Below are 19,175 nucleotides of genomic sequence, written 5' to 3'. Positions count from 1 at the left end.
ACGTGCCTAGGGTGGGACAATGCGGGGGGGGCACCTGAGCAAGTTTTTTGTTCTGTTCTGTTTTTTTTTTAATTTAAGTCCGGGGTCTCCTCCCCGCTTGCGCCCACCCGCCTCCCACCTCACAATCCCCCTCCCCCGCTTGAGGACGTCATACTCACCTACTCCAGCGATGCCTGGTCTCAGCGCCTGCAGCTCATCCTGTGTGAGCGGTCACATGGTACCGCTCATTAAGGTTATGAATATGGATGCATTTTCATCACTTTAATGAGCGGTACCACGTGACCGCTCACGCAGGAAGAAGCTGCCACGCCGGGACAGAGCTGGGTTTGGCGCGTTGTAGAAAGGTGAGTATGACAACCAGGGAGGATGGGGGGAGGATGAAGGAGGGCGGCGGGAGGATGGGGGAGCGAACCATGCGTGCAAGATGGGAGCAGGAGCCGGGGAAAGCTGAGCCATTCATACAAGGGGGGGAGGAAACAGCCATTCATACAAGGGGGGGAGGAAAGCTGGGCCATTCAGACAAGGTGGAGGAAACTGAGCCATTCATACAATGGGGGGAAAGCTGGGCCATTCATACAAGATGGGAGGGGGGGAAGCTGAGCCATTCATACAAGATGGGAGGGGGGACCAATTTGAGTGGGGATGGGGGGATTTATGTGTGTGGTGAGTTTGAGTGGGGATGAGGGGATTTATTATGTGTGGGGACAATTGGAGTGGGGATGGAGGAATTTGTGTGTGGGGACAATTTGAGTGAGGATAGGGGGATTTATTATATGTGGGGAGAATTGGAGTGGGGATGGGGATTTAATGTGTGGGGGGATATTTGAAGGCACAAAATGAAGAGCAATGGGGAGATGGGGAATGGGGGGCATGTATGAGGAAACAGTACTGGGGAATGGGGGCATGTATGAAGAAACAGTACTGGGGAATGGGGGGCATGTATGAGGAAACAGTTCGGTGGAATGGGGGGCGTGTATGAGGAAACAGTACTAGGCAATGGGGGGCATGTGTGAGGAAACAGTATGGGTGAATAGGGGGCATGTATGAGGAAACAGTACTAGTCAATGGGGGCGTGTATGAGGAAACAGTACGGGGGAATGGGGGCATATATGAGGAAACAGTACTAGGCAGTGGGGGGCATGTATGAGGAAACAGTACTGGGGAATGGGGGCATGTATGAGGAAACAGTATGGGGGAATGGGGGGCATGTATGAGGAAACTAGGCAATGGGGGCATGTATGAGGAAACGGTACTGGGGAATGGGGGCATGCATGAGGAACACAGTACTGGAGAATGGGGGGTATGTATGGGCAATGGGGGGCATGTATGAGGAAACAGTACGGGGGATGGGTGCAGACAGTATGGGGAGCAAACGGGGGAATATATGCGGGCACAGTATGAGTAGCGATGTGAAAAATGTATGTGGACAGAGTACGGGGAGTGAGGGTGATAGGATGTGTGCAGACACAGTATGGGGAGTCAGGTGCACAGGTAGTATAAAAAGTGAGGGGTAAATATATGAGGAGACAGTATGGTGAACAGGAGGGATGTGAGAGGAGACAGTATGAGGAGGGAGGGGAATAGTGTGATGAGACAGTATGGGGGGAGAAAAGTGAGTGGGCACAGAATAGAAACTGAGTAGTGGGTTCGTAGCATGGGGGACAGTGTAAGGGCACAGCCAGGAGGGGACAGTATACCTAGGAGGGGCAGTGTGATGAGAGAGTACAGTATAAATACTGGGCCCTATAGGGGGGACACAGTGTGAGTGCACAGTGTGAAGAGGGGGTCGGTATGGAAAGGAGAGGTCAGTGTGAAGAGCATGAACCATCAGAGGGACAATGTGGGGGTCATGTTTTGTGCAGACAATATAGTGAGGGGCAATTTTTCTTTCAGGAGCATTATAATGACACAGGTATCTTTAAGGGCATCATGTGGAGGTTTTCTACAAAAGAGTGGAGAAGATGGAGGTCTGCAGAGACGGCTGTGGATGAGAAAACTCATCATGTGGTCTTCACAAGATGAAGAAAAGGAGAACGGCTCCAGAGGCGACGTCATCTATCAGGTACCTGAATGTAAATGTTATTTGTGATACTAACTAACTCTCATGTTTTATTTATGTTAGGAGCATTAAAGGGGATGTCCAGGTTTGTAATGAGTCTGCAGTCATTCTTTGTGACTGCAGACTTCTGACTTCTGACTTCTCACAGTGCGCACTGCACGCTGTCAGGATTCTCTCGTGCTGGCGATTTACATACATGTACATGCGGTCACGTGCTGACTAGACATGTGTGGCCTCACTCTATGAAAATGAACTGAGCGTGGCCGGGAACGTCTAGTTGGAATGTGGTCAGAAGTTTACAAATCACATGCTTGTTCTGACATGACTGTCCACCGGCAAGGGAGAATCCTAAAAGTGTGCAGTGCATGCGTTGTGAGAATTCAGAAGCCTGCGATGTCAGGATTCAGCTCTGCATGTTCTAGTAGTCATCACATGGACACTTCACTCACATGCGACTTTCATACTTGTGGTCCTGTGACAACGAGCTTCTCTTCTGCTTCTCTCAGTTTTTCACTGAACATTGAGAATGTTAGGAAGAGAAGCTTGTCGTTACATGACTAAGTGTGCAAATCGCATGTGTGCTGGGGAGGGGCAGCAAAATGAATTCTTGCCCCGGGTGCCAGAAAACCGACATACACTTCTGCCGGTATGCTACTACAAGTAGGTGATTACCGGGTCCGGTGGAGGGATGTACAGCACAGGCAGTGAGGCAGGGACTGAGGGTGTGCACACAGAGAGAATGGAGACCCGGAGACTGCCCATCCCAGTCTATGCCGTAGCCTGGAGTCCTTATTATCATAGCAAAATGTCAGTTAATAAATTGTTTTTTGTAAAGCTTTATAGTGTAGTTTTAGGTCAGAGAGGGATGGTTAGGGATGAGCTAGCAAGGTGCACGGACAGGTAGTGATGGCTACTTGCAGACTACTGACAACATGTCTCCAAAGTTCCAAGCAATACATTTTGTATTTATTTTCTGAAAATGAGAAATGGTCAAAGTAACAAAAAAGTGCATTGCTTGCAGACCTCAAAATAATGCCCCAAAAAAGTTCATAATCATTTAGAAACAACATTACTAATGTTTTAATTCAGGAAGTGATCAGAAATCAATATTTTGTGGAATAACCATGATTTTTAATCACAGCTTTCATGCGTTTTGGCATACTTTACATCAATCTTTCACACTGCTTTTGGGTGACCTTATGCCACTCCTGGTACAACAATTTAAGCAGTTCTTCTTTGTTTGATGGCTTGTGACTATCCATCTTCCTTTTGATTATATTCCAGAGGTTTTCAATGGTGTTCAGGAGATTGGGCTGGCCATAACGAACGGGGGTTTGATGTGGTCCTTCATCCACACCTTGATTGACCTAGCTGCATGACCTGCTGTCATGATGCATTGTCCTGCTGGAAAAAAACAGTCCTCAGAGTTGGGGAACATTGCCTGAGCTGAAGGAATCAACTGTTTTTCCAGGATAACCTTGTATGTGGCTTGATTCATACGTCCTCCGCAAAGAGTAACCTGCCCAAATACAGCCTTGCTGAAGAATCCCCAGATCAACACCTGGTTGTTTAATAGTTAGACGGAGACCTGGAGAGGCGTACATGCCACAGTGTCTTGCACCCACTGTGAAATTTGGTGGGGGATCAGTGATGATCTGGGGATGCTTCAGCAAGTCTGGGATTGGGCAAGTTGTTCTTTGCGAAGAACATATGCATCAAGCCACATATAAGGTTATCCTGGAAAAACAGTTGATTCCTTCTGCTCAGGCAATGTTCCCCAACTCTGAGGACCATTTTTTTCAGCAGGACAATGCACCATGCTACACGGCTAGGTCAATCAAGATGTGGATGAATGACCACCACATCAAATCCCTGTCATGGCCAGCCCAATCTCCAGCCCTGAACCCCATTGAAAACCTCTGGAATGTAATCAAGAGGAAGATGGTTAGTCACAAGTCATCAAACAAAGAAGAACTTCTTACATTTTTGTACCAGGGGTGGCATAAGGTCACACCCAAAAGCAGTGTGAAAGACTGGTGGAAAGCATGTCAAGACGCATGATAGCTGTGATTAAAAATCATGGTTATTCCACAAAATATTGATTTCTGAACTCTTCCTGAGTTAAAACATTAGTATTGTTGTTTCTAAATGATTATGAACTTGTGGGGTTTTTTTTGCATTACTGTATTTGAGGTCTGCAGTCAGTGCATTTTTTTGTTACTTTGACCATTTTTCATTTTCCGAAAAGAAATACAAAATTTATTGCTTGGAACTTCGGAGACGTCAGTAGTTTATAGAATAAAAGAACAATTTACATTTTACTCAAAAATATACCTATAAAGAGAAAAATTAGTCGCACTGAAAATTTTGCAGTGGTCTCTTAATTTTTGTCAGAGCTGTATATCCTCAGTCAGCATTTTCAATTTGCATTTAGGACCTAGACCCTATGGGTACGTGTCCACGTTCAGGATGGCCGGCGGTTTTGACGGAGCGGCAAACTTGCTTCGGCCAAAGCTCCGCCCGCTTCTGGAGACGCTATGATGCCGGATGTGTTCATTGCACACATCCGGAATCATCGCACCCCACACATAGGGCCCCGTGTTATACCTTGCGGTGACGCGCCGCATGTCCGGAATCGCAGGGCCGCCGGATGCGTGTTACCACGCATAGTGGAGACGGGTTTTCATGAAATCCCCTCCACTATGCTGTAAGATCTGGACGCTGCGTGTTTGACGCTGCGGCTCTATGCAGCGTCAAACACGCAGCGTTTCCTGAACGTGGAAACATACCCTAAGATAACTAGCTCCAGTGGGCACTTATTCCTAAATAGTTTATCTCATAGAGAGTGTTGTTACCACAGGTGTCACCTCTGAATCACTCCTAGTAATTACTGTACAAAATCCACTTTTCAAAGCAGGCGGTACACTGATGAAGGTCGCCGTATGACCGAAACGTTTGAAGTTTGTGTACTATATATTGGACTGCATTAAAGCTCCTTGCATATCATCAAGCTGAGTGGCAAGTTTTATTAAATTGTATATTTGGGTTGGGAACCTACTTGCGCACTTGTACGGTTGTGCCACGGTGTACTATTTGTAGACCATGATAATCGATCACTTGCTTTTTCAGTGTCTAGTGAAAGTATTAATAGGGGTATCTCCTGTGTCTGGGCGTAGTGATTAAAGGGAACCTGTCACCCCCAAAATCGACGATGAGCTAAGCCCACCAGCATCAGGGGCTTATCTACAGCATTCTGTAATACTGTAGATAAGCCCCCGATGTAACCTGAAAGATGAGAAAAAAAGGTTATATTATACTCACCCAGGGGCTGTCCCCGCTGCAGTCCAGTCCGATGGGGTCGCGGTGCGGTCCGGCGCCTCCCATCTTCTTACAATGACGTCCTCTTGTCTTCACACTGCGGCCCAGGCGCATGCGTACTTTGTCTGCCCTCTTGAGGGCAGAGCAAAGTACTGCAGTGCGCAGGCGCCGGGTCTCTCTGACCTTTCCTGGCGCCTGCGCACTGCAGTACTTTGCTCTGCCCTCAACAGGGCAGACTAAGTACGCCTGCGCCAGAGCCGCAGCATGAAGACAAGAAGAGGACGTAATAAGATGGGAGGCGCTGGACCTGACCGCGACGCCCACTGCAGCGGGACCGCCCCTGGGTGATTATAATCTAACCTCTTATTCTTATCTTTCAGGATACATCGGGGGCTTATCTACAGCATTACAAAATGCTGTAGTTAAGCCCCTGACACTGGTGGGCTTAGCTCATCGTCAATTTTGGGGGTGACAGGTTCCCTTTAAGATTAACCCCTTTGTGACATATGACATGTATTTAAATGCAGTGGGTACAGAAAGTATTCAGACCCCTTTAAAGTTTGCACTCATTGTTTCATTGAAGCCATTTGGGAAATTCAAAAAAGTTCATTTTTTCTCATTAATATACACTCTGCACCCCATCTTGACGGAAAAAAACAGAAATGTTGAATTTTTTGTAAATTTAATAAAAATGAAAAACAAATATCACATGGTCATAAGTATTCAGACCCTTTGCTCAGACATTCATATTTAAGTCACATGCTGTTCATTTCCCTGTGATCCTCCTTAAGATGGTTCTACTTCATTGGAGTCCAGCTGTGTTTAATTAAACTGATAGGACTTGATTTGGAAAGGCACACGCCTGTCTATATGAGCTCACAGTGCGTGTCAGACCAAATGAAAATCATGAGGTCAAAGGAACTGGCCAAGGAGCTCAGAGACAGAATTGTGGCAAGCCACAGATCTGGCCAAGGTTACAGCATAATTTCTGCAGTACTCAAGGTTCCTAAGAGCACAGTGGCCTCCATAATCCTTAAATGGAAGAAGTTTGGGACCACCAGAAGTCTTCCTACACTTGGCTGGCCTGCTAAATTGAGCAATTGTGGGAGAAGAGCCTTGGTGAGAGAGGTAAAGAAGAACCCCAAGATCACTGTGGCTGAGCTCCAGAGATGCAGTAGGGAGATGGGAGAAAGTTCCACAAAGTTAACTATCACTGCAGCCCTCCATTAGTCGGACGCCCCCTGACGAAGCCACGGTGGTGAAACGCACGTCGAGGCTCTTCTGTTCTGATGGCACGCCTGCACCTCCTTGCAATATGTCCCAAGGTAACAATATTTAACTATGATCAATGGGGATTATTATTTAGTTGCTTAGGGCTGCACATTATGCTCTTCATCTTGTGATTAGCTTGTAATTCAGGCTATTCAGCCTAGTGTTTCCGTCTCAATGTAGTACGATTCTTGCGCTAAGCTGATCAATCTTTGTGACTATTGAGCATATGGTAGTTCGGTGCTGCAGTAGGATTTTCTGTGTTGCTCACCATTGTAATTGTTTCCATCTCTGACCATCTATGCACACTGGCTATTTTTAACTGCTGTCTCCTATGCATTGTTTTTTTGTCCATTTATATATTTAATGTTTGAATAAAATTTTGCACCGTTTATTTACCTCTTTTTCTGTCATGGTTTTTGTGCACAATTACATTGTGAACAACAATATATAGCTTCTTTAAATGTATTTAATTATCCATAGCCTGGTCTTGCTTTGTAGGTGAATATGTTTTGGCTAGAGGTATGTTCTCTGTTGGCCAAGAGGATGCTTGTTCATAGGTTTATAAGGCACTGCTCATCACCTGCCCAATATAATCCCAACAGTGAAACGTGGTTGCAGCATCATGCTATGGGGGTGTTTTTTTGCTGCAGGCACAAGACGACTGGTGGTCATTGAAGGAAACATGAGTGGCGGCCAAGTACAGAGATATCCTGGATGAAAACCTCTTCGAGAGTGCTCTGGACCTCAGACTTGGCTGAAGGCTCACCTTGCAGCAAGACAATGACCCTAATAAGCACACCTCTAAAATAACAAAAGAGTGTCTTCTGAACAACTCTGTGACCATTCTTGACTGGCCCAGCCAGAGCCCTGACCTAAGCCCAATTGAGCATCTCTGGAGAGACCTGAAAATGGATGTCCACCAACATTCACCATCCAAATCCAGGTGTGAAAAAACTTGTTGCATCATTCCCAAGAAGACTTATGGCTGTACTAGCTCAAAAGAGTGCTTCAACTCAATGCTGAGCAAAGGGTCTGAATACTTATGACCATGTCATATTTCAGTTTTTCTTTTTTAGTTTGCAAAAAGTTACTACATTTCTGTTTTTTTTCAGTCAAGATGGTGTGCAGAGTGTACATAGATGAGAAAAAAATGAACTTTTTTGAATTTACCAAATTGCTGCAGTGAAACAGAGTGAAAAATTTAAAGGTGTCTGAATACTTTCCGTACCCACTGTACTAAAGGTACCGTCACACTAAGCGAAGCTGCAGCGATACCGACAACGATCCGGATCGCTGCAGCGTCGCTGTTTGGTCGCTGGAGAGCTGTCACACAGGCAGCTCTCCAGCGACCAACGATCCCGAGGTCCCCGGTAACCAGAGTAAACATCGGGTTACTAAGCGCAGGGCCGCGCTTAGTAACCCGATGTTTACCCTGGTTACCATCCTAAAAGTAAAAAAACAAACGCTACATACTTACCTACCGCTGTCTGTCCTCGGCGCTCTGCTTCTCTGGTCTGGCTGTGAGCGTCGGGCAGCCGGAAAGCAGAGCGGTGACGTCACCGCTCTGCTTTCCGGCCGCTGTGCTCACTGCCAGACCAGAGAAGCACAGCGCCGAGGACAGACAGCGGTAGGTAAGTATGTAGCGGTTGTTTTTTTTACTTTAACGATGGTAACCAGGGTAAACATCGGGTTACTAAGCGCGGCCCTGCGCTTAGTAACCCGATGTTTACCCTGGTTACCAGCGAAGACATCGCTGAATCGGTGTCACACACGCCGATTCAGCGATGTCTACGGGGAGTCCAGCGACGAAACAATGTTCTGGACTTTCTTCCCCGACCAGCGACAGCACAGCAGGGGCCTGATCGCTGCTGCCTGTCACACTGGACGATATCGCTAGCGAGGACGCTGCAACGTCACGGATCGCTAGCGATATCGTCTAGTGTGACGGTACCTTTATTTATGTAACATGTCCCTCCCGTTGATGGGGGCTCACACGCCGGGCCCACATCTTTCCCTGGACATGATAGCTGATTTAATCTTTCAACTGATGGTAGATCAGAGTTCCGCCCGAAGCTTTAGACAATGGGATTTAACAGGTTATCTATGAAAGCGGCATTTAAGATCGGCGTGCCTGTGACGTGATTGTTATGCGCAAATGAGTTGCGATGACAGCTGGGGGTCTGCTGATAACCCCCGTGCCTGTCATTACCATACTCCTGTCAATGTCGGCCCATGTACAGCACAAGCAATCGGATGATCGCAGCTTCAAGTCCTCCAAGGAGACTATTAAATACCATAAAACTTTTTTAAGAAGTGTTAAAATAAAAAATGACACATATTTGCTATTGCTGTGATATTAAAATCTAAAATAAATTAATAAGATAAGTAAACAGCGTAACAATTTTTTTTCTAAATTACGCTTTTTTGATTGCTGTAACATTGTAACAAAATGCAATACGAGGCAATTAAAACATCTTCACATTGAAGGAAGCATATTTAAGGGTTGTCATTACGCTGAGGCAGTGTGCTGCTCTTTTCACCGTTTTGAAATCGACATGGAAGATGTTTTTAATAGTATTGATGGATGTATGAAATAACTGCAGGGAAAAAACAAGAGGGTGAAATAACGGAAAAATAGCAGTATAAAGGCTACTGTCAGGGGTTCAAATAACCACATTAAGTAGAACTAAGCTGGGGGAAGTCGCTGAACGCAGTGTCCCTTTAGGGAAGAAGTGACAGGCAGGCATCATGAAAACAAACGCTCCTGTATGAGTTATATTTTTGAATGAAGACTAACCAACCGGCGATGGAAATCATTTCAATGACTATATTCATTAAATTCTAAAAATCTTGGATGTGAGAAACAGTGTGGTAAAATTGATCTAAAGGTGATATTGATAATTTCCTATCATACTTAAGTCCTATATATGAATGCTCACTTGTAAGTAGAGATGAGTGAACCTTTCAGTTTGGATTGGCGAATGTCTCGCCGAACATATTGAATTGAATTCAATGGGAGGCAAACCAAACGCATAGACAACATTTTCTGGGGTGCCAAGAAGCTGCCAAAACAGCTCAAATTAGGGGCAGACACCAGGAATATTGGCATCAATTGACACAGAGTACAAATAGTATAATTGCGCTGCATAGATGCATGGGACAGGGCTTGGACCAGCATTTCTAGCTTAAACATTGATCAGTAACAGGTGGATGAGTGACCAATGTAGGCCTGGTGCTCTGAGAGCCTTGCCAAATTCAGACACCACACATAAAGGAGACCCAACTTGGAGTCCCAACATTTCCAAAAATATTGCCACACATCACTAAAGTGGCATCAATTTCCCGAGAGTAGAAATAGTATAATTATGCAGCATTTTGACAACTCCTGGTACTGGATAGGCTACTCAACTCCCTTTCTTTGGCAGCTGCACAACATTGGTATTATTTGTTATGGCATCATTTATTCCATGGTGCTTTTCATGTGAAAAGAAGTATGCATAATAAAAACAAGTACAATAGTCTTAAACAATACAAGTCACTGACTGGTGCAGGACCCTGCCTTTGAGGGCTCACAGTCTGCAAGGGTTGGGTGAGGATACCGTAGGTAAGGGTAGAGCTGGTTGTGCAGAGGTACGGTGGAACGATGGTTACTGTAGGTTGTAGGCTTGTCAGAAGAGGTGGTTCTTCAGGTTCCTTTTGAAGGTTTCCATGGTAGTTAAGAGTCTGATATGTTGGGGTAGAGAGTTCCAGAGTAGAGGGGTTTGCACGTGAGAAATCTTATATACAATTGCGGGAAGAGGAGATAAGAGGGAAGTAGAGAAGGATATCTTTTGAAGATCGGCGGTTGCGTGCAGTTAAGTACTGGGAGACTTAGTCACAGATGTATGCAGGAGACAGGTTGTAGATGGCTTTGTATGCCATGGTTAGAGTTTTGAACTAGAGTCTCTGGGTAATGGGGAGCCAGTGAAGGGATTGACAGAGAGGAGACGTAGGAGAATAGCGGGGGGATAGATGGATTAGTCAGGCAGCAGAGTTCTGAATAGATTGGAAGGGTGTCAGACTATTAGAAAGGAGGCCACAAATCAGGAGGTTGCAGTAGTCGAGGTGGGAGATGATTAGTGCATGGACTAGGGTTTTTGCAGATTCTTGATTAAGGAATGTACGAATCCGGGAAATATTTCTGAGTTGTACTCGGCAGGAAGTGGAAAGTACATGGATATGTGTTTTGAAGGAGATATCAGAGTCCTAGGTTACCACAAGGCAGCGAGCTTGTGGGATGCCCTCATCTACGCCTTGTAAATGAGGGCCAGAAAGAGCATGTGCTCCAGTGGATGACAAGCGCTGCATCATGTGGCCTTTCCTCCTCTTCACCTAATCATCACACACAGTACAGTCCTTCAAGGTGGCACCTCAATTACCCTTCTTCCACCCAACTCCCCAGCTGCCCAACTGTCTCCGGGGAACCAAAAAAAGACTCAGTAGATACAAAAATTCCCAAAATTTGACTACTAATTGCATGAACCGGCACATGTGAGATCAACATGCGTTAGTCTGGTAATTTCACTGCGCTAAAATGTGGCCTAGCTAGTTTTGCCAACCACCAGCTGCCCCATCAACCACATCTGCTGCTTCTTCCTTCTCCGGCACCGTGGCAAGTGTTCTCACACAGGTGTCCTGCCGCAGAACTTCCACTTGTTTACCCGCTACAGTCAGGATGAGTGAGAGCCCTTCACCTGTTATGGAAGTGGACATGCCTGCTGTTTTTGACTGATCTCCTCAGACACCGAGCATATCACATTTTTCTCAATCCTCCATAACATCTTTGCCTGCACCTCACTTACACTCCACCCTCTCACAGCACAGCAGCCAGCCTTCGGTCCCGCAGTTGTGGCCACATAAAAGATTGTTTCCTCCTTCACATCCCAAAGCTAAGAGCTTGAACTTCACCATCTCCAATCTTTTGGCCATTTAAATGCTGCCTTTCCGCCTGGTGTATATAGATGGTTTCCGAAAGCTGATGTCCCTCACATCACCCCAGTACCAGTTGTCCAGTTGCCATTTCTTCTCTTAGAATGATGTGCTTGCGCTACACCACCATGTAGCAGACATCACCACCCTTTCCTTTAAAAAAATCTATGTCTGCCAGGGTGCATTTCACCACTGACACCTGGACAAGCAAGCATGGCCAGGGATGTTACATCTCGGTGACTGAGCACTGGACGACTCTAGTGGCTGTGGGGGCAGCGGAAATGTTAGATGAGGAGTCCTCTCTTATCTTGCCGACGAAGGGGTTTGTTGTCTGTAGATGTAGTAGAGAAGAACTGGGCCTATTGGGGAAGAGACATTTGGGAGAGGCGAAGCTGGTTCAGGAATTTTTGTAAATCTTCAGGTGAACAAAGCATGAGAAGTTCCAAAATAGCTCTCTTTTAAAGTGTCCGTCTGGAAAGGTTGGGTTGGATCTGTGATTGCTGGCCATTGTAAGTTGTTGCTGGATTGCCTCTGGTCTTGGACTAGATGTCTTCGTTAATTTAGCAGAAGTTGACTCAACAGATAACATCTCTGGGATTGTTGGGGTCAGGATCCATAGCACGCAATGCTCTGAGCTTTGTCAAGTTGTATCACAGACAAAGAAGGAGATGCTAGTTTTTATTGTAGAGGCAATTTAGAGTAGATAAGTCTGACATCAATATTGATTTTGGTAGGCTTCTAATTTGGAGGCTGTTATGTCTCTCACGGTTTTCTAGGTCATCTAGAGGAGCTTGAAAGTTTGCAATTTGTGGTGAGTGTAGTCATGCTTTTTCTTCTAGAGTGGGGATTGCAGATGTAGAATTTGATGTGATTTGTTCTCTAGATGTCAAGTTTTTCACATCTGATTGAAGTTTTACAATAATGTATTTTGCAAATGATGCCTGGTCATCCTTGGTTGGAAAAGAATGTAGCTGTGGCTGAATGTCAGCCAATGTTAATAATCTGGAACTTTCTTCCCCTTCTAATGACAGATGTAGCAATAATCCAGTAGATATTGTGGGCATTTGTCGAATGCGGGGAATACTAAAATTCTGCTCTGGGTTCTTAAAATCTATGGGATTCTTGTGAGTGTCTAGGAAACCCTGTGCAGGTTCTGCAAGAATATGCATTGGTTCTTGAATAATTTGTGAAGTTACCGTAGTTTCTTCAGTCTATCATGCTGGGTTGTCGTCTGTTGAAGACCGGATTAAAATGCAGGAGTGCCCACTGTAGCTATGATGCATGGGGATGCAATGTTTTGAGAGACACTCTAAGCAGCTTCAAGTTCCTGATTTGGGCGCCAATTGTCCACTGCCTTAGAGGAGAGAAACTCTCCTAACTGTATGGAAACAAAGTATACCGGTGCTGATGTGTCCCGCTGTCTGCCTAAATACTGATCCTGACCAGCATCCGTTGTTGAGAGGGGCAGGGAGAGCAAGGACTCATCAGCATTTCATGTTTATATCTAAGAATCCACCCACCGGAGTGCTCATGGAGCAAGCCAGTGCCATTTTGGACATGGAGGATTTCACCAGAAGAGGCCCCACAGGGACGTCGGCTGCCTGATGAGGATTGCTGCCTCTGCTCACAGCGGTAAGGGGTTGGCTGCCTGACGGCTGGTATGAGAAGACTGGGCTTAGGTTTTTCCTGCTTGTCTTGATCTCCACAAGACTGTTCTGTACTTCCAATGCAGATGGAGCTTTTGGGTGGCTGCTGCAGAACAGATAAGTTAGTATGACACCCTGTGCAGCGAAAGTGCCAATTAGTCTGCTTTTTACCTTGTAGATACAGAGGAACTCAGATGTGTGCATCCTCACTACTCCATAGCTGGCCATCACCCCTCACAGAGCATTTTTTAACGTTTCACATTGTTAAACTTATCCTTGATGAATATATTAAATAAATCTACATACTTTATGAAGTGGGTTGTACTTCCAAACTTGAAATAAAAGAAGTGACGACCTGCAAACCTTAATGAAGTAAAAGGAGATCAAAGTAATGTTTTTTTTCTCACATACACTGTATATAATTACAAAAAGTACAAAATTCAGGTCTAATGTGAGCACAAGGGAAATGTGTGCTGCTGCTAGATGGATTCTTTTGTGTCATAGTGCAGCACAAGTAGGCTAGAAATGGCAACAGAAGTAAATCCTGTTGGTGTTCTGTAGCTGTCTTTTTGTGCATAGTATGTAGAGACTCAGATTAATCATTTAGAGCAGTGGTCCCCAACCTTTCTGACCTTCAGAGCCACATTCAGCTTAGAGAGAGGGTCGCAAGCCACATTCAGCATTGAGAGAGGGTCGCCAGCCACATTCAGCTCCCACCTCCTTCAAAGTAGTGTCAACCAAAGCCCCAATTACAGGTATAATGATATCCAAAGCATTGCCACAGAAATCACTTCAGAGCAGTACACTGAGATCCAGGGGTATTCTCCCAACACACTGTCACATCCAGCTTAGAGCACCTCTTCTAACAGGTAGTACAAGCCTAAAACATCTCTAAACCCCTAGACCAGTAAATGTGCATTCAGATCTGCAATTCTGTGCTGGGCTACTCACAAAATACCACATTTTGAGATGTGGTCTTGATACCTGTTTGCTAGACCTGGGCCTAATGCATCAAGCTGGCAGACAGTCGCGAGCCACAAGTGACTCCCGAGCTACAGGTTGGGGAGCCCTGATTTAGAGGCTACTGATTCTTTCTTTTGAAGATAAACACTTTGGATGCAGCTATGTCCTCCAATTGAAGAGTAACCCTTTAGTAGCAACTATATCCTCTTACTTTATTTTGGCTGTGTAATACAAAGGAACATCATGTTTCATAGTGTTGAAGCTGAAAAAAACATAAACCCATCTAGTTCAACCCATACCTGTGTTTATCCAGCTGAAGACAAAAACACCATGAGGCAAATGCTTATTAAAATTTCTTCCTGACTCTACATATGGTAATCAAATTAGTTCCTTAGATCAATTTCCTGTTGCAGAGTCTAGTAAATTGACCATTACAGAAAGCTGTAGCAAAGAGTTCCGTAGTCTCAGTGCTCTTACAGTAAATAAAAGTAAGTGCACCCCTGGTCCTGTGTGTGAAAAGTAATTTCACCCCCGGTCCCGTGTGTGAAAAGTAAGTGCACCCCCTGTCACGTGTGTGAAAAGTAAGTGCACCCCCGGTCCCGTGTGTGAAAAGTAAGGGCACCCCCGGTCCCGTGTGTGAAAAGTAAGGGCACCCCCGGTCCCGTGTGTGAAAAGTAAGTGCATCCCCGATCCCATGTGTGAAAAGTAAGTGCACCCCCGGTCCCGTGTGTGAAAAGTTAGTGCACCCGCGGTCCCGTGTGTGAAAAGTTAGTGCACCCCCGGTCCCGTGTGTGAAAAGTTAGTGCACCCCCAGTCGAATGTGTGAAAAGTAAGTGCACCATCGGTCCCGTGTGTGAAAAGTAAGTGCACCCCCGGTCCCGTGTGTGAAAAGTAAGTGCACCCCGGTCCCGTGTGTGAAAAGTAAGTGCACCCCCGGTCCCGTGTGTGAAAATTAAGTGCTGCTGTAAAGCTGGCAGCACTGTTCAAGCACCATGTATTTCGTTCAGGAAATGCCCATCTAGTTATTCTTCTGCGCGTTTTCCGCAATTAATGCGGCCCGAACCGCTCGGCGCAGAGACCCCGTTCATGTGGCGTTTCGAAGCCCTCGGTGGGGACTGGTGTGCTATGTATTTTTGGAGTCGATCCAATTTGTAGTTTTTTTTTAAAATCGCATTTAAAAAAAAAATTCCCATAGGAATTAATGGCGACCTTTCCATGACCCCCAACTTGACCTTCCAAAGATGGCAGCTATGCAAATGTACGGTGTCTATTTTAGGACATGATCATTTATCAAAGTCAAACAGAATAAAGTGACTATGACCTCCAACACCCGACACTCTGACACCCGACACTACGACACCTGACACTCCGACACCCCGACACTACGACACCTGACACTCCAACACCCGACTCCCCGACACTCCTACCCCGGACACTCCGACACCCTGACACTCGAACACCGGACACCCCTACACTGTAAGTGCCCTCGGGTCCTGTGTGTGTGAAAAGTAAGTGCACCCCCGGTCCCGTGTGTGAAAAGTAAGTGCACCCCCGGTCCCGTGTGTGAAAAGTTAGTGCACCCCCGATCCCGTGTGTGAAAAGTAAGTGCACCCCGATCCCGTGTGTGAAAAGTAAGTGCACCCCGATCCAGTGTGTGAAAAGTGCACCCCCGCTCCCGTGTGTGAAAAGTAAGTGCACCCCGATCCAGTGTGTGAAAAGTAAGTGCCCCCCAATCCCGTGTGTGAAAAGTAAGTGCCCCCCGGTCCTGTGTGTGTAAAGTGCTGCTGTAAAGCTGGCAGAGTTGTTCAAGCACCATGTATTTCCTTCAGGAAATGCCCATCTAGTTTTTTTTCTCTTATCCCAAATTAGCCTTACATTTATCTATGTTGAAGAGGACCTTTTGAATCTGAAGTGAAGACATGACTGTAATGGCACTGTAGTACAAACTGAATTGATAACTTAGTTGAAGCAATCTGCTTTGTTGTTCTGTAGTTACCATTAATCCCCAGGTAAGGTTGGGCCATTAATTCCAGATTGGTGGAATGTGCTCAGTTGCAAAGTGGAATAGCACAGATCCGTCAGCTGTATCGTGGCTGCAGTGGGGCACTGCTGATGTACCCCTCTTCTCACCAGATTGTGTCACTCTGGTACACTGAAAGTAAAACCTGCATCTGTAATACTGACGGAAGTCATCTGGTTTGCTAAAGATGTACCGTAAATTTTGAGAAAAGTCTTAATTTCATAACTTTTTATGAAATTAAAATAGTTTTCAACTATGGAAGCACATAGGTCTGCGTAGGAATGGTAGTTATTAAAGAGTAGGATTCTGTCTAAATCAAGACTATTTTCAGAGTTGCTTCATTTTAACCATGTGTTTGATGGGATGAAAAACAGGACTGGAAAAGAGTGAGTTAACTGCGCTGCTGATAACCAATGGAAGAATCCAAGAGACTGAAAAATATTCTATGCGGTTTGTTATCACCGCTTTTCGAAACCATCCAACTTTTTCATCAGGCAAACCACTTGTGGATTTAATATATTTTTTCCTATTAACAAGTTGTATTTAATAAGCTAAGATGAATTTGCTTAAAAAAAGAGTATCATGATTTTGCTTCAATATTCAATTTACTGTGTAAAAAAAAAAGTTTAGGATAGATGCTTACTATTTGTTTTTTTTTTTATTTCATTTTGCCTGCCTTCTCTATATTCTGTGACAATAAATGGGTGCCGATGACAAGATAAGGCAGATGGATGAAAATGTTATCCAGCAGAAAGCTTTTTAAAGAATTCCGATTACAAGACAATAGCTCAGTGTAATGCACTTTTCTGTTGTGAAGAGGAGCAACCATTATAAAAAAGACCTAGAAGATGACATTTGAAAATGTCCCTTTAGCGTGTGTTAGAAATATAAAGAGAATTCTAAAAAAAACAAAAAACTTTTTTTTTTAAGATACTATTGCTTAAAGGGAGCATGTCACCTTGGAAAAAGCTATTAACTTGGAGATATAGTGTTAATCTGCAGGTAAATAGTGTTACAATGCTGCCTTACTGAAAGTGTGGCTACTGGGAGAAAATGAACTTATATCTTCCCATGAGCCGCCAGCTTCTATCCATGGGGGAGTGCACAGATCAGCTACAATATTATAATGGGCGGTGACTATAGCCATGTGTCAATATGACCAAAAGGTGTAAAGCATTGGTACGGTCTCTAAAATGTCCTTTCTAAATATCTAGCTTCACACCCGAACCACTTTTGTGATTAATTTTATTATAAACTGCTTTACACTTCTCCCTATTAGTGATGAGCAAGCATGTACCGATAAGTGTTATCACTTCATGCTCGTGTCCTAATCGAGTATTTTCTGCGTGCTCATAAAATATGCTCGAGTCTCCGTGGCTGCATGTTTTGTGGCTGTTCGACAGCCACAACACTTGCAGGGATTGATTTAGAAACAGATAATCCATGCATGTGTTGCTACTGTCGAACAGCTGTGAGACATGCAGATGCGGCAACTCAAGCATATTTTCCGAGCAATCTGAAAATATTCGATTAGGACACGAGTGTGCTCAGATAATACCTTTAGCCCAGCCCGGTCGCTCATCACTGCTCCCTATCTAATTCCTAATGCCTCATTCAGACATCTGTGAGAATAACAGGCACATGTGAGACAAATGGCTCAATTATTTTTTATCAGTGTTTGATCAGGGTGCGCTGCAAGTATCCTCCATTTTTCTTTGTCCCGACGGACTGCAAAAATACGTTGCATCCGTCGCACGACGGATGCAATGTGTGGCAATCCGTCACAATGTGTCGCTAATGAAAGTCTATGAAGAAAAAACGCATCCTGCGGGCAATTTTGCAGGATGCGTTTTTTCTTCAAAACGACGCATTGTGACGTGCGTCGAAAGACGCTAGTGTGAAAGCCTAAGCCGTCATTTACTGTATGTGGAGAGTGATCAGGAAGTGGAGACCCAAGAAGCTTAGGAATGGGAGCAGCAGGGGATCAGGTTGGTGTTTGGAAAATCAACAGCAATTACCCACAGTTAACGGACTGAAAATCGGGAGATAGGGGAATCAGAATGTGTATATATATACAGCTAATAAAAATGGCATGACAGTAGAAGTTAAAGGGTTGTTCCACAAAAATAAAACTTTGACCGTTGTCTGGATACGGGAAAAAATAACATTTACCTACCGACATCTACTTGATCTAGGCCGCTCTATGAGCTGCGCAAGAAAACATGATGCGGCGATGTCACTGTTCTACCTGCTGTGGCCTGAGATTGGCTGCAGCGGTCAGTAACTTGAGCACTGTGTCATTGACTGTTTTATCATTATGCTCTGCTCAGAGTCACCTAACCACTGCAGCCACTCACAATCCGCAGTGGTTCGGTGGCAGTTGGATTGGTGACATCACCACTTCCTGTCTCTGCACCAATCACTGAGCATCCTGCTTCTAGATACAGATGGGTTCCGGTAGATGAGTAGGACTGAGTTTGTTATTTTTTACATAACCAGTCCCCAGGGCACAGTTAACTTGCCCAAACCCTCTGTCAAGTTTCATATACACTCTCACATATACTCCCGTACATTTTCAGGTTTATGTGTTCTGTAACTTTCTTTGGTTTAAGTTTTTTACATTTTAATTCATGAAAAGAGTTTGACTGGCAACTGTTTGTGGATCATTTACATCCACTTACAACGGGGAATTGTCAAGCCAGAAGCAAATGATGTTCATTCTTCATTCATCCGGAGTGTTCGGAAGGTTAGTCCTGCAAGTTTATAGATAACAAGTAACCACGCGCTGCAATGTGTTATGTTCAGATTTGAATGCATGAAAATAATTATTGTTTAACAACTAAATTATGTCATAAATTATATTGTCTTCTGCCCAAGCTTGATTTTCTTGTATGCAACATGAATTTGATTTTTTTTTTTTTTTTTAGAA

At 44.8% G+C, this 19,175-nt stretch overlaps 1 protein-coding gene across 5 annotated transcripts in view; it reads left to right on the top strand.

Moving 5' to 3' along the window:
• The window catches only part of PIGN (phosphatidylinositol glycan anchor biosynthesis class N), a 503,276-nt gene that overhangs the window by 249,077 nt on the left and 235,024 nt on the right, over positions 1-19,175 (top strand). The gene's annotated exons all lie outside the window — the stretch shown is intronic.

This window comes from Ranitomeya imitator, chromosome 6 (assembly GCF_032444005.1).
Source record: "Ranitomeya imitator isolate aRanImi1 chromosome 6, aRanImi1.pri, whole genome shotgun sequence".
In the NCBI taxonomy this organism is placed as follows: domain Eukaryota; kingdom Metazoa; phylum Chordata; class Amphibia; order Anura; family Dendrobatidae; genus Ranitomeya; species Ranitomeya imitator.
This window is presented reverse-complemented; position numbering and strand designations above follow the sequence as displayed.